This window comes from Equus przewalskii, chromosome 15, assembly GCF_037783145.1.
Source record: "Equus przewalskii isolate Varuska chromosome 15, EquPr2, whole genome shotgun sequence".
Lineage (NCBI taxonomy): Eukaryota > Metazoa > Chordata > Mammalia > Perissodactyla > Equidae > Equus > Equus przewalskii.
This window is the reverse complement of record NC_091845.1, coordinates 32063493-32080548: the sequence shown is the minus strand read 5'-3', so window position 1 is coordinate 32080548 and position 17056 is coordinate 32063493. Positions and strand designations below refer to the sequence as shown.

At 37.4% G+C, this 17056-nt stretch overlaps 1 protein-coding gene and 1 pseudogene across 46 annotated transcripts in view; one reads left to right on the top strand and one right to left on the bottom strand.

The window, feature by feature from the left end:
* Positions 1 to 17056, top strand: part of SLMAP (sarcolemma associated protein) — a 158682-nt gene that overhangs the window by 31884 nt on the left and 109742 nt on the right. The window lies entirely within an intron of this gene.
* Positions 4769 to 5521, bottom strand: LOC103550586 (pyruvate dehydrogenase E1 component subunit alpha, somatic form, mitochondrial pseudogene; annotated as a pseudogene).

The following is a 17056-nucleotide window of genomic DNA, read 5'->3' as shown; positions in this document are numbered from 1 at the left end:
CTGTCTTTTTTATTGTAGCCATCCAGTGAGTATGAAGGGGTGTCTCATTGTGTTTTTGATTTGCATTTCACTAATAACTAATAATGTTGAACTTTTCATGTACTTACTGCCACTTGTGTATATTTTTTGAGAAATGTCTGTTCATATCCTTTCCCTATTTTAAAAATTAGGTTATTTATCTTTTTATTGTTGAGTGTATATGCTGGATACAATTCCCTTCTCAGATGGATCATTTGCAAATATTTTTTCCCATTCTGTAGATTGTCTTGTTGATGCCTTTTAAAAATTGTTATGGTAAAATATATGTAACATAAAATTTATCATTCTTACCATTTTAAGTGTACAATTCAGCAGTATTAAATACATTCACAGTGCTGTGCAACCATAATCTTCATCCATTTCCAGAACTTCTTCATCATCCCAAACAGAAACTCTGTACCCATTAAACAATAACTCCCCTTCTTCTCCTCCCCTAGCCCCTGATAACCTCTATTTCTACTTTGTGACTCTATGGATTTGCCTATTCCAGTTGCTTCACATGAGTGGAATCATATCATATTTGTCCTGATGGTGTCTTTTACAACACAAAAGTTTTTAATTTTGATTAAGTTCAGTTTATCTATTTTTTATTTTTTAAATAATTTTTGATGATCTTAAAATTTTTAATTTACATTATCACTTGTGCTTTTAGTGTCATATTTAAGAAGCCATTGGCTAATTCAAGGTCATGAAGATTTATTTTAACCATTTTTGAGTACTTTCTTACTTGGCCCTCCCATCCATATTTAAAATATCAATATAACCATCAAAGGTTTTATGGGAAAGTTTATTAAATATTCTCTTATAATTTTTTTTTCTTGAGGAAGATTATCACTGAGCCAAAATCTGTGCCAATCTACCTCTATTTTGTATTTGGGATGCCACCACAGCATGGCTTGATGAGTGGGTGTGGTTCCATGCCTGGGCTCCAAACTGCAAATGCTGGGCCACCAAAGTGGAGCGTGTGAACTTAACCACTACACCACCAGGCACTACCCTCTCTTTTAAATTTTTTGATCGAGATGGTGTGTTTCAATCTTTAGAATCTCCTGGGATGCTTACTAAAACACAGTTTCCTCAGATGATTTTTGTACATTTTTAGTAAACTTGTAGGAGGCTTCACATCATGTGGTTGGAAAAGTGTGGGATTAAAACACTCCAGCATAGTGATTAAGAGCATGGATCGTGGAGCCTGACTACCTGGGTCTTTATCCTGGCTCTGTCACTTTCTAGCTATATGACCTTGGGCAAGTCACTTGTTGTCTCTGGGCATTCATTTCCTTTCTCATTGGATTGTTGCAAGGATTAAACAAGCTAATACTATCTGTGAAGCACTTAGGACAGTTTGGCAATAGTAAGCACCACAGAAGTGTTAGATATTGTCATGTTCTTTAACTCAATAATGTCATTTCTAGGAACTTAATCTAGGAAAATTATCAGAGATGTTGCATAAGAATGTATGTAGGGCTGGCCCGGTGGTACAGCAGTTAAGTTTGCATGTTCCACTTCAGTGGCCTGGGGTTTGCTGGTTTGGATCCTGGGTGCAGGCATGGCACCGCTTGGCAAGCCATGCTGTGATAGGCGTCCCTCATTTAAAGTAGAGGAAGATGGGCATGGATGTGAACTCAGGGCCAGTTTTCCTTAGCAAAAAGAGGAGGATTGGCAGCAGATGTTAGCTCAGGGCTAATCTTCCTCAAAAAAAAAAAAAATGTATGTATAACAATTTCATCGCTGAGATTAATTGCAAGAAATCTACCTTATGTGATAGTAGACCTATGGTTAAATAAATTAATGGAATTTACGAAATGTCGTTTACCGTTTAGTCATATTTTCAAAAAATATTTAGTTCCATGGGAAAATAATGATATAAATGAAAAAGTAAAATAAATATACAACTATATATAAAGTATGTCTCTTAACTTCTTTAAAAATACAGGGCAGAGAAGTGGAATGTTAGTCTTGTAATGCATATAAAGAAATACGTTGAACTGTTACAGTAGTTATCCTTGGAAGCTGAGAGGAGTGATTTTAATTTTCTTCCATACTTTATTGTACTCTCCTGACGTCAATAATAAGTATATTATTCTCAGAAAAACAAATTATTTGAAAAAGACTAAATGGAGGCAGCCCACTGTGAAATAGGAAAAATGATCGGAAAATAGGAAAAGCCCATTGTGAAATAGGAAAGCATAATGTGAATAGGAAACCTGAGTCCTAGTACTAGTACTGCTTTTAAATAGTTTTGAGCCTTGAATGAATTTTATCTTTTCCTCAGAGGACACAGTTTCCTCATCTGCAAAATGAGGAGTTGTACTAAAATTATAAAGGCAGTATAGTGGAGTGATTAAGAGCTGGGGGCTCAGAAGTGGGAATTAGGGACTACAGCTGAGGAGATCATTGCATGGGTTCATATCCTGATTCTTATTCTCTTGGTGACTTCTGGCAAGTAACTTAACCTCTCTGTGCCTCAGTTTTCTTATTTATAAAGTGGGGATAACAATAATACCTCACAGGGTAGTTGTGAGAATTAAATGAGTTAATATATATAAAGGACTTAATAAGATAGAATCTAGCACATAATAAGGACTCAATAAATGTTAACTATTTTTACTGGTATATAAGATCTTTTCTAATGCAGTCATTTATTGCCAATAATATTTTTAATCAAGTAAGTGATTCTTAAATTTGTCTATCATTTGAAAGTTGAGCTAATTTTCTATTTATATATTTTTGAGATTGTGGAGGCTGTTGATTTGTGAAATATAATATTTTGGAGTCCTGGCCCCTTCCCCTGGTTTTGTTTATTTGTCTTGCGTTCTTGTATAGACAGCTTCTTTGGGGCCCTAAGTTATCTCTCATTGATGAGGCTATTTTGTAGACCTTTGCAGCAGTAAAAATCTCATATTTGATTTTCTAGGTTTTTTTCCTCACTCTTTTTGTTCTGGAGCTAATGTATGCAGCTTAATCTCTCCATAATTAAGTTTCATAGGCTGTTAGGTTGTACCTATTTTTCTTCAAGTGCTGTTTCAATTTTAAATTTAGGATATGGCAGAAAGCCCAAAGCAATGTGATAGCTCAGTTGAGTAGCCCATTCTAGGAAAAGCTAACGTTATAAGGTAAACTCAGCTAGAAGTTGGTAGAGCATGACCTATAGTGTAAATCAATTCATGCATAGATGTTATTTAATTTAATCCCAGAAAAAGGATGTATCTAAATGCTTTAAGAGAGAAATCTGAGTGTGTGAAAATCACTTTCAGAATCAGCAACCATATTGAAATTCATTTTGGAACCCCGAACAAAGACTACAGAAATACATGACTTTGATAATATTATATCATTTTCTTTCACTGACTATATGAGATAATTAAGTCTTTGGTGAATAGTGACTCAGGTATTCCATCGCTTTGGAAATTTTTGTCTGTGAGCAAGTCACTCTGATACCTCAGTTTATAATGGTACTCATAAGATAATTATATTTTTTCTCTACTAGGGGTAAGAATGAGAGTTGTATTTTAATACATTTATTTTTAGATCTTCAGAAGTTCTCTTGTCTGTGTGGTTTAGCTGCAGTAGGCAGCCCACCATGGGGGGTCATTATTTCTGTGTTAGAGAATAAATTAGTCGAGTGACGTTGCCAGGAAGCAAAAGGCAAGAGTTTAACTGCCACAGTTAAGGGATACAATTTGTTACTTATAACAGATATTAGAGGATGTTTTCCTCTAATTGTAAAAACTTTTGTTTATAAAACATACCTAACTAACCCCCATAACAAGAGAGAGGTGGTGTGTCTTCTGGCTTGATGGGCAAAAATCAAGACAGCTTTCTGACTCATTGACAGAAGAGAGGAGGGCTCTGCTTGCCTTAGGGATTGGATTTTATTTTAGGATGAGTTGTTTGTATAAGTATAGATATGAGAGAATTCCTACCCTATGTGTCAAATATCTTATTCTATCTTCCCAGAGATTTAACTCAATGACTTCAAATTCCCTGAGTGAATATATATATTTTGTATCTTCTGCTTGGGTCACATTAATTACATAGTGTTTATATTTCACATTAATTACATAGTGTTTATATTTCTCCCTCCAAGTTTTACTTTCTGAATGTGAGAATTTATGAGGCTTTTCTTTTAAACATTTTGAGAGTTTTTTGTGTGTGTTGGTTTGTTTCAGTTAAGAGAAATTTCGTTTTTTAATGTAGAAGAAACTGGTAACATGTTTGCTTCTGTGGAGGGAAATTGGGAAACTGTGGGACATAGTGAAGAAGACGTACTTTTTACTGTACCGCTGGACCTTTGGAACTCATTTCATTTTCCCCCGAGTTTTTTTTTTTTAAAGATTTTATTTTTTTCCTTTTTCTCCTCAAAGCCCCCGGTACATAGTTGTATATTCTTCGTTGTGGGTCCTTCTGGTTGTGGCATGTGGGATGCTGCCTCAGTGTGGTTTGATGAGCAGTGCCATGTCCGCGCCCAGGATTCGAACTGATGAAACACTGGGCCGCCTGCAGTGGAGCGCATGAACTTAACCACTCGGCCATGGGGCCAGCCCCGCCCCCCCCCCCCCCGAGTTTTTAAACTTAATTTTGTAGCACAGCGTAACACATTCATAAACTTTTTGGTATTTTATGGGTTTTATGCCTTTTAAAGTTGAGACCACAAAGTTTCTTAAAGTTGACGATGGATGTTCCATTGAAGGCATAATAGTAAATTTACAGTCTTCTGTTAAATGATCTAGTTAAACTTGATCCACAGATTTGTACCATAAACTTCAAAAAGTGTATCGCTGCTGTAGATGTGATGGCTTAATTCTTCCAAAGGTGGTTCAGAATCAACTCTAGTAAACTGGACCGTGTTCTCAATTTCTTTCCTCTCTTCAGTATCAGCTTCCTTTACTTCTTCAACACTGGCAATATTGCTGTGTACTATTCTATCTTTGAGAAGCATAATAAGGTCGCTCTTCTTCTTGAATTCTTCTCGTGTATGATAATTGACTCCAGGGTCACTCGTATGGTGTCCTTGATAATGGTAAATCTGCAGTAGTGTCCCCTTTACAGATCTGTAATATAATAGCAGCTGCAGTCTTTGTTGCCTCCTGAACACGTAGAACATCCATTCCATCTGCCCTTAGCCCAGGAATAAAATTGCCTCTCTTGTAGTAATCAGTGCTGGCTGCTGCTATCTCAACAGATGCTCCCATTCCATAGCAGTTATTCTCACAGGTGAAAATAAACAGTGATTTCCACAAAGCTGCCATGTTGTAAGCTTCAAATATGAAGTCAGACAGACCTGATCTTTTCCATTATACTTACAGGCCAGACCAATACCAGCTCTCACAGGGACATGAGCTCTGACAATGCTTTTGCCCCAGAAGTTCTTGACGTACATGTGCATAGATCCTACTTTTCTTTTAGTGCAACTTTCTCTTGGTCCTGTAAACTCTGCAAATTTATGGGATAGAAGATCCACAAGTAAAGGTAAAGCCATGACCCCAGTTGGATGTGATGATCTGCATTATTTATCCTGACATCGAGACCCCCCAGACTTCCTGACATTATACAAGTGATAGATACCACTAAGAATTTCCTGTTTAATTCCATTGGTTAATAGTCTCTATCATCCTGTACTGAGTCCCTTTTCCCTGTTGTGATAGGAGGGCCCTCTTCAAACCCGTGAAGGTCAGTCACATTTCTTAATTTCAACTGTAGCATCATTTACAAAGTTACGTGATATGCCGCCAGCACTCTCCTAGCCATGACATTTGGGAAACAATGAGTATATTTCTCTTAGAACATCTTCCTCCTGAGTGCGGGCCATGGTGGTGGTGGTTATGATGTCTTGCTGTACACTGGGCCATAGACCCACAAACATTTTTTAAGGGTGTATAATATTCGTGGGTGGGCTATAATTTTCTTAAGCATTCTTCCGTTGTTGAATATTTCCATAGTTTCCATTTTTAAAAACTATTGTGTATTTTGCTTTGCTGCATATCTTTATACCTATATCTTTAGTCATATTTTTTATTACTTCTTTAGGCTGAATTCTCAGAAGTGAATCAAAGGACGTATTTAAAAAATTATTTTATTGAAGTCACATTGACTTATAACATTGTGTAAATTTCAGGTGTACATTATTATATTTCAGTTTCTGTGTAGACTGCATTGTGTTCACCACCAATAGTCAAGTTTTTATCTGTTACTATACATATGTGCCCCTTTACCTCTTTCGCCCTCCCCCTGTTTATCTTCCAGGTATGAGTGAAATCATAGAGTATTTGTCTTTCTCTGTCTGACTTATTTCACTTAGCATAATATCCTCAAGGTCCATCCGTGTTCTTGCAAATGGCAAAATTTTGTCTTTTTTTATGGCTGAGTAGTATTCTATTGTATATATATACCACATCTTCTTTATCTGTTCATCCATTGATGGGCACTTGGGTTTGTTTCTACATCTTGGCTATTGTGAATAATACTGCAGTGAACATAGGGGTGTATAAATCTTTTTGAATTATTGATTTCACATTCTTTGGATAAATACCCAGCAGTGGAATAGCTGGATTGTATGGTAGCTCTATTTTTAATTTTTTTGAGGAATCTCCATACTGTTTTCCATAGTGGCTGCACCAGTTTGCACTCCCACCAGCTGTATATGAGAGTTCCCTTTTCTCTACATCTCCAACATTTGTCATTTCTGGTCTTGTTAGTTATAGCCGTTCTGACGGGCATGAGGTGACATCTCATTGTAATTTTGATTTGCATTTCCCTAATGATTCGTGATGTTGAGCATCTTTTCATGTGCCTGTTGGTCACCTGTGTATCTTCTTTGGAAAAATGTCTGTTCATATCCTCTGCCAATTTTTTGATCAGGTTGTTTGTTTTCTTGTTGTTGAGTTGTATGAATTCTTTATATATTTTGGAAGTTAATCCCTTTTTGGATATATGATTTGCAAATATTTTCTCCCAGTTGGTGGGTTGTCTTTTCATTTTATTGATGGTTTCCTTTGCTATGCAGAAGCTTATTAGTCTCATGTAGTCCCATTTGTTTAGTTTTTCTTTTGTTTCCCTTGCCTGAGTAGACATGGTATTTGAAAATACTGCTAAGACCAGTGTCAAAGATCATACTGCAAAGGGCACATTTTGAAAGCTCCCTTGATGTACCTCCCCAGACTACTTTCAAGACAGGTTGTGCTAATTTATTTATTTATTTATTTAGAGGAAGATTAGCCCTGAGCTAACGTCTGCCGCCAATCCTCCTCTTTTTGCTGAGGAAGACTGGCCCAGAGCTAACATCTGTGCCCATCTTCCTCTACTTTATATGTGAGACACCTGCTACAGCATGGCTTGACAACTGGCACATAGGTCTGCACCTGGGGTCCGACCCAGTGAACCCTGGGCTGCTGAATCGGAACGTGTGAACTTAACTGCTACGCCACTGGGCTGGCCCCCAGGTTGTGCTAATTTATACTCCCATGACCAACTTGTGAAAATGTTTCTCTTATGTCACTCTTGGAAGCACTAAGTATTTATTATTTAAAATACTTTCTGCTACTTTTATCAGTAACAAATTGAATCTTTTAAATTTTTATATTTCATGGTCATTTAATATGTGTGTGTATATATGTATGTATTCTTTTTATCCTTCCTCCGTTCATGGGCTTTTTAAAAATAGCTTTATTGAGTTATACTTTGCACTCCATAAAATTCCCCCATTGTAAATGTAAATTGAGTTTACTTGAAGTTAATGACTTTTAGAAAATCTCTGGTTTTGCAAACATCACCACAATCCAGCTGTAAAACATTTCCATCACCCCGAAAAGATCCCTTATGCCCATTTGCATTCAGTTCAGTCCTTGATCTCACACTCAGCCTTAGGCAGCCGCTTGATCTGCTTTCTGTCTGTATAGATTTACATATTCTAGAAATATCAAATAACCAAACCATACTCAATGCAATCATTTGTGAGTGGCTTCTTTCACTTAGCAGTATGTTTTTGAGGTTCATCTATGTGGCAGAATGTGTCAGTAGTTCATTCATTTTTATTGCTGATTTATCTTATTTATTCAGTGGCTGATGGACATTTGGATTGCTTCCAACTTTTCGTTATTATGAGCAGTGCTGCTAGGAAGTTTATGTGCAGTTCTTTGGATCCATCGTTTCTCTTGGGTGGATACCTAGGATTAGAATTGCTTGGAACTCGTTAAATTTCATATCAATACTTAGCCTCAAAAATGTTTCTTTTAAAGAATAAATGGCAGCACTGTACTTGTGAAGAAGCACCATTAAATGATATGAAAGATTTAAAATGGAACAATCGGAGCAGGCAAGTGAAAAGTTCTACGATATGCCGTATGACTGTGTAATGACGGAAACCACTTCAGCATTTATTGGTAGATGAGGAACTCCTAGAGCCGAAAACCAAGTAAAGGCAGATAAAATCAGTGAGCATCTAAATAAACAGTGAAAACTTCAGTTCCATGAAAAATGAGAAAAATGGAAATGGGACATCATTTGCATTCATTATGACATAAAAATGAATATATATATAAAACACGTAAAATGCCCTTTCCAATATAAAAGAAGGCCATCAAGATTGTTGTAGATAAACAGGCCAAAGCAGCAAGCAGTCAATTTGTTCAGGATGATTATATGTAGTAAATAAACATTCACTTTTGCTAATAACTGCAGAAATAAATATTTTACAAATGGGCTGTTATATTAAATTGGTAAAATCAAACTGTCTAGTGCTAGAAAGATTGTGGTAGTGATGTTAGCTTTGTATGTGGGTCTAGTCCATGTGCAAAGCTATGTGGTCAAGCCTGTCCGGATCCTTGGAGTAGTAGGATTCTGAGGTAACTTTCTTTTTTTCTCTTTATGTTTTTGCTGAGGAAAATTCACCCTGAGCTAACATCTGCTGCCTGTCTTTCTCATTTTGTATGTGAGCTGCTGCCACAGCATGCCCACTGACAAAAGAGTGGTGTAGGTCCACACCCTGGAACTGAACCCAGGCTGTCGAAGCAGAAGGTGCAGAACTTGACCACTAGGCCAGGGACGCTGGCCCAGTAACTTTCATTTTAGCTTCCTTGAATGTAATTAAGTGCTTTAATAGTAAATTAATAAAGGAAGGAATAAACCAAAAGATAAGAAAACAGCTGCACATTTTCCTCCTGTGCTAAAGTTGAGGCTGGTCATGCTTTCCTTTCTATCTCTGTGACTCACCCAAACTCTGGCGGCACTAACCCAACTAGGCTTTTTTTCTTTCTGGCCTAGAGAGCTGCGTGTTTGCTCTGCTGTGTTCTAAATCCTGCATTTCCGGTTCTGGCTAAATCCTGGATCCAGTGGTTCTTTAATCCAATGACTCACACCTTGGGAGTTCCCCCCACCCCACTCCAAGAAAATACTATTAACTTTCCCATTTTGCGTAAATAATTCTGTCATGTCCTTTCTGTGCTTTGCTGATTTTGCTTTAGGCACTCATCTGAAATATGTTTTCTGTTGGTTTTTTTTTAAGCTCTTTGTGGAGTTCTTCTGTATGGGTGGGACCAAACACTTGTGAGTCACTCCCAGTTAGTACAGTACAGCCATCCAAAAGTAAGTGATTTTTTAGTTTGACAAATTGTCTGCCAAAAAGTGGTAAAGTAGAGCTAGAATCAAGAAACGGAAATTGATCCTTGATTTATTTATTTCCTTCTTGTATCTTTCAACTTATCTTTTTACTTCCAATATCAAAAATTCTATTTGTGATAATTTTTTTGTTGTATTGGTAATATTTCTCCCTAATTACTAGCATTATTATTACTTGATCCATGCTTAAATACCTGTTATATAAGGCTGTGTGATTTTTCCGTTGTTAGTTGAGTTTATGTGAAGTCATAGGTGAGGTAGTTTGTAACAATCAAGAAGTCAACAATGGGGGCCTGCCCCAGGGTTTTGCTGGTTTGGATCCTGGAGGCGGACATGGCACCGCTCATCAGATGATGCTGTGGTGGTGTCCCATAGGCCACAACTAGAAGGACTCACAACTAAAATATACAACTATGTACTGGGGGGATTTGGGGAGAAAAAGCAGGAAAAAAAAAGAAGATTGGCAACAGTTGTTAGCTCAGGTGCCAGTCTTTTAAAAAGAAAAAGTCAGGATTGATAAAAAGTAAAAACTTTCCTGTTTTATTCTGATTGACAACAATTTTTGTTTTATTAAGAAATATATTACCAGTTTTCTTTGTCTAGAACAACCATAAATACTACTCTTCTACTGAAACTGTAAATAATTTTCTACTATAGATAGTGGTACAACCGTATTTAGTCCTTTTACTCTTTTCCACTCGGACTGGCTTGACTGCTTAAGGACCTCAGGAAGAGATGGATCTGTAGGTTCTACTTATTTTTGAAAAATTAATACAACAGAATTGCGAAGTCCGGACTGTTATGTGATTTGACTTTTCTTGATCTCTGATCTCTGCCAGCTTATTCAGGTCACTACAAAATCTCTTTTTACACTGGTAGAGGTATTAGCCCATGGCTGTTTCTCTGGCCTCTTGGATGTTTGTTTCTTTTCCTGATTTTTCTTGCACCTTTCTGACTGTTCTATCTGAAATTCCTTCAACCTTTTTTCCGCTAATTTCTCCTTATATGTTAGTGTTCCTAAAAGTTCATTGTTTTCTCTGTAAATGTTATTTTTGGATCATCTCATATATTAAAATAATTTTAATAATCACCCAAATGCTGATGCCTTTCAGATACCTTGAGCCCTAAGGTCTGAGTTTTCTACCCACTCTCTACTTATGTTTACTTCCTTGCATGTCCTATAGAGACTCCAAAAGCAGTGTACCCCAAACTGAAGTGAATCATTCACTATCCCCTCCTCAGTATTTCTAAATACAGGTAATCGTGTTAGCATCTGCCTAGTAGCCCACACTAGAAACTGCGCCTTCGACGCTGAGCACATAGGCTCTGTTACTAAGCCCCTTTCATTACTTCTTACATTGTCCTTGTTTAGGACCTTATTTTTTGTTTATTTCAGTAGCCTCGTAGCTGGTCTCCCTGCTTTCAGTATAGTACTGCTCAAGCCATTCCCCCCCTGAGTGAAATGGCAGTTTGATCTCTACTTCCTGCCTAAACCCTGTAGTGGCAAGTCCCCTTTCAACTATATGATAAAGATTGTACCGCTTGATACATCTTAAAAAAAAGGCCTAGTGACTGCTTACTTACCTCTTCAGCCTCACCTGTCATTCTCAGTCTTGTACTTCACATGCCTTCCCACCACCCGATGTTGTTTCTTACCTTTATTTGCTCCTGCTGTTTCAGTCCTCTCCCCACTGATCATGACTAACTCTTACTCAGCGTGGGACAGCTCCTTCTCCAAGCCTTTTCTGAATCCTCAGAGTTGAGCCAAGTGCCCCTCCCTTCTACTGGATTTCTTGTTAATATATGAAACACTGTGATTTTTCTCTTATTAAAAAAAAAAATTATCATGACCTCATTTTGCCTTCTAGCTACTGCTCATTTCTTTTTTTATTTTTGATTAAAAATTTTTATTGAGGTATAATTGATATACATTATATTTGTTTCAAGTGTACAACATAATGATCCAGTATTTGTATATATTGCAAAATGATCACCACAATAAGTCTAGTTAATGCCCATTACCATACAGTTACAATCTTTTCTCTTGTGATGAGAACTTTCAATATCTACTTACATAGCAACTTTCAAACATGCAATATGGTATTATTAACTATAGTTGCCATGCTGTACGTTATATCCCCATGACTTATTTATTTTATAACTGGAAGTTTGTTTTTTTTTTTGAAGTTTGTATTTTTTACTCCATTCACCTAATCCCCTCTAACCCCCACCCTGCACCTCTGCCAACCACAAGTCTGTTCTCTGTATCTATGAGCTTAGTTTTGTTTGTTTTTTTGTAATGTATATATATTTTCTAGAGTCCACATATAAGGGAGAGCATATGGTGTTTGTCTTTGTCTGACTTACTTCACTTAGCATAATGCCCTCAAGGCTCATCCATGTTGTCACAAATGTCAGGATTTTGTTCTTTTTAATGGCTGAATAATATTCCATTGTGTATCTCTATATATACACCACATTTTATTTATCCTTTAATTTGTTGATGGACATTTAGGTTGTTTCCTTATCTCGTCTATTGTAAATAATGCTGCAGTTAACATGGGAGTGTTAGTGTTTCCATGTTAGTATTTTCATTTTCTTTGGATTAATACCCAGAAGTGGAATTGCTGGATCATATGGTAGTTCTATTTTTAGTTTTTTGAGGAACCTCCATACTGTTTTTCATAATGGTTGCACCAATTTACATTCCCACCAACAGTGCACAAGGGTTGCCTTTCTTCCACATCCTCTTCAGCACTGGTTATTTCTTATCTTTTTGATAATAGACATTCTAACAGGAGTGAGGTGATATCTCATTGTGGCTCTGATTTGCATTCTTCTGATGATTAATGATGTTGAGCATCTTTTCACGTACTTGTGGCTATCTGTATATCTGTATGTCTTCTGTGGAAAAATATCTATTCAGATCCTTTGCCTTTTTTTTTTTTTTTTTGGAGGAGGAGGATTAGCCCTGAGCTAACTACTGCCAGTCCTCTTTTTTGCTGAGGAAGCCTGGCCCTGAGCTAACATCCGTGCCCATCTTCCTCTACTTTATATGTGGGACGCCTACCACAGCATGGCGTGCCAGGCGGTACCATGTCCGCACCCAGGATCCGAACCGGCGAACCCCGGGCTGCCGAGAAGCGGAATGTGGGAACTTAACCGCTGCGCCGCTGGGCCAGCCCGCCTTTTTTTTTTTTAAGATTGGCACCTGAGCTAACATTTGTTGCTAATCTTCCTTTTTTTTTTTCCCCTTCTTCATCTCCCCAAAGCCCCCCAGTACATGGTTGTATATTCTAGTTGTAGGTGTTTCTGACTGTGCTATGTGGGATGCCGCCTCAGCATGGCCTGATGGGTGGTGCCATGTCCACACCCAGGATCCAAACTGGTGAAAGCCTGGGCTGCCAAAGCGAAACGCATGAACTTAACCACTTGGCCACGGTGCTGGCTCCCCTTTGCCTATTTTTTAATCGAATACTTTCCTTTTTTTCCTGTTGAGCTGTATGAGATCTTTATATATTGTGGATATTAACCCCTTATTAGATAAATGATTTGCAAATATTTTCTTCCATTTAGTAGGTTGCCTTTTCATTTTGTTGATGGTTTCCTTTGCTGTGCTTGCTCATTTCTTTGCTTCCCTTTAGAGCAAAACTCCTTAAAAGATTTGTCTACATGTGTGGTTTCTCATTTTCTCTGTCCATTTTCTTGTTTTAAATTTTCTTATTTTTTCCATTATTTAATTGAGGTCATAATGGTTTATAATGTGTAATTTCAGGTGTACATTAGTTATCAGTTTCTGTATAGACTGCATTGTGCTCACCACCAATAGTGTAATTTTCATCCGTCACCATATATATGTGCCCTTTTACCCCTTTTGCCCACCCTACCCCCACCCTTTCCCCTCTGGTTATCACTAATCTGTTCTCTTTATCCATGTGTTTGTTTATCTTCCACATATGAGTGAAATCATGTTGTGTTTGTCTTTCTCTGCCTGGCTTATTTCACTTAACGTAATACCCTCCAGGTCCATCCATGTTATTACAAATGGGACGATTTTGTCTTTTTTTTGTGGCTGAGCAGTATTCAATTCTGTGTGTATACGCATGCACACACACACACACACACACACACGTATAACACATCTTCTTGATTCGTTCATCAGTCACTGGGCACTTGGATTGCTTCCATGGATTGGCTATTCTGAATAATGCCTCAGTGAACATAGGGTTGCATAAGTCTCTGAATTGTTGATTTCAAGTTCTTTGGATAAATATCCAGTAGTGGAATAGCTGGGTCATACGGTATTTCTATTTTTAACTTTTTGAGAAATCTCCATACTAGTTTCCATAGCGGCTGCACCACTTTGCATTCCCACCAGCAGTGTATGAGGGTTCCTCTTTTTCCACATCCTCTCCAACATTTGTTATTTTTTGTCTTGGTAATTATGGCCCCTGTAACAGGTGTAAGGTGATGTCTCACTGTAGTTTTGATTTGCGTTTCCCTGATAATTAGTGATGTTGAACATCTTTTCATGTGCCTCTTGGCCATCTGTATGTATAGAAAAATGTTCATATCCTCTGCCCATTTTTTGATGAGGTTGTTTGTTTTTTTGTTGTTGAGTTATATTGTATGAGTTCTTTATATATTTTGGAGATTAACCCCTTTTCGGATGTGTGATTTGCAAATATTTTCTCCCAGTTGGTGGGTTGTGTTTTCATTTTGTTCATGGTTTCCTTTGTACATGGAGCAGAAGCTCCGTAGTCTGATGTAATCCCACTTGTTTATTTTTTCGTTTGTTTCCCATCCTTGAGTAGACATGGTATTTGAAAAGATGCTGCTAAGACCCATGTCAAAGAATGTACTCCCTGTATTTTCATCTAGGAGTTTTATGGTTTCAGGTCTTACATTCAAGTCTTTAATGCCTTTTGAGTTAATTGTTGGGTATGGTGTAAGAGAATGGTCTACTTTCATTCTTTTGCCTGTGGCTGTCCAATCTTCCCAACACCGTTTATTGAAGAGACTTTCCATTCTCCATTGTATGTTCTTGGCTCGTTTGTCAAAGATTAGTTGTCCATACATGTGTGGTTTTATTTAATTTGTGTTCCACTGATCAGTGTGTCTGTTTTTGTGCCAGTCCCACGCTGTTTTGATTACTATAGCTTTGTAGTACATTTTGAAGTCAGGGATTGTGAAGCCTCCAGCTTTGTTCTTTTTTTAGGATTGCTTTAGCTATTTGGGGTCTTTTGTTGTTCCATTAAATTTTAGGATTCTTTGTTCTGTTTCTGTGAAGAATGTCATTGGGTTCTGATTTGGATTGCATGGAATCTGTAGATTGCTTTAGGTAATATGGACATTTTAACTATGTTTGTTCTTCCAATCCATGAGCATGGAATATCTTTCCATTTCTTTATGTCATCTTCACTTTCTTTCAATAATGTCTTATAGTTTTCATTGTATAGGTCTTTCACCTCCTGGCTAAATTTATCCCTAGATATTTAATTCTTTTTGTTGCTCTAAATGGGATTGAATTCTTGACTTCTCTTTCTGCTAATTGGTTATTATTGTATAGAAATCCAACTGATTTTTCTAAGTTGACTTTGTACCCTGCCATTTTGCTATAGTTATTGATTATTTTTAATAGTTTTCTGGTGGATTCCTTAGGGTTTTCTGTATATAGGATCATGTCATCTGCAAACTGTGGTAGTTTCACTTCTTCATTGCCGAATACTATACCTTTTATTTCTCTTTCTTGCCTGATTGATTGGCCAAAACCTCTAGTACTATGTTGAATAGGAGTGGCAAGAGTGGGCACCCTTCTCTTGTTCCTGTTCTCAGATGTATGACTTAGTTTTTCCCCTTTGAATATGATGTTGCCTGTGGGTTTGTTGTATATGGCCTTTATTATGTTGAGGTACTTTCCTTCTATACCCATTTTATTGAGGTTTTTTTGTTTATCATAAATCAGTGTTGGATATTTTCAAATGCTTTCTCTGCATCTATTGAAATGATTATGTGATTTTTATTCCTCCATTTGTTAATGTGGTGTATCTGATTTGTGGATGTTGAACCATCCCTGCATCCCTGGTATAAATCCCCCATGATCATGGTGTATGATCCTTTCAATGTATTACTGCGTTCGGTTTGCCAATATTTTGTTGCAGACTTTTGCTTCTCAGTTCATCAGTGATATTAGCCTGTAATTTTCCCTCTGTGTTGTCCATGTCTAGTTTTGATATCGGGGTGATGTTGGCTTCATAGAATGAGTAAGGAAGTCTTCTCCCTTCAGTTTTTTGAAATAGTTTGAGAAGGATAGATATTAAATCTTCCTTGAATGTTTGGTAGAATTCTCCAGAGAAGTGATCTGGTCCTGGACTTTTGTTTTTTTGGGAGGTTTTTGATTACTGTTTCAATCTGTTTACTTGTTATTGGTTTATTCAGATTCTCTGTTTCTTCTTGATTCAATTTTGGGAGGCTGTATGAGTCTAAGAATTTATCCATTTCTTGTGGGTTATCCAGTTTGTTGGCATATAGTTTTTCATAGTATTCTCTTATAATCTTTTGTATTTCTGTGACTCCTGTTATAATTTTTCCTCTTTCATTTCTAATTTTATTTATTTGAGCCTTCTCTCTTTTTTTCTTAGTCTGGCCAAGGGTTTGTTGATTTTGTTAAACTTCTCAAAGAACCAGCTTTTAGTTTCATTTATCCTTTTGACTGTTCTTTTGGTCTCTATTTCATTTATTTCTGCTCTAATTTTTATTATTTCCCTACTTCTGCTGACTTTGGACTTTGTTTGTTCTTCTTTTTCTAGTTAGGTGTAGTTTAAGATTCCTTATTTGAGAGGCTGGCCCTGTGGCCAAGTGGTTAAGTTCATGTCCCCTGCTTCGGCAGCCCTGGGTTGCACCGGTTCGGATCTTGGGTGTGGACATGGCACTGCTCATCAGGCCATGCCAAGGTGGCGTCCCACATAGCACATCCAGAGGCACTCACAATTGGAACATACAGCTATGTACTTGGGGGCTTTGGGGAGAAGGAGAAGAAGAAGAAGAAGAAGAAGAAAGAAGATTGGCAACAGATGTTAGCTCAAGTGCCAATTAAATAAAAAAAAAAGATTCCTTATTTGAGATTTGTTCATTTAGGTGGACCTATAGTGCTATGCATTTCCCTCTTAGAACTGCTTTTGTTGCATCCCATAAGAGTTGGTATGATGTTTTTTCATTTTCATTTGTCTCCAGGTATTTTTTTTGGGGGGGGGGGCGGTGAGGAAGGTTGGCCCTGAGCCAACATCTGTTGCCGATCTACCTCTTTTAACTTGAGGAAGATTGTTGCTGAGCTAAACATCTGTGCCAGTCTTCCTCTGTTTTGTATTTGCAACACTGCCACAGCATGGCTTGATGAGCGGTG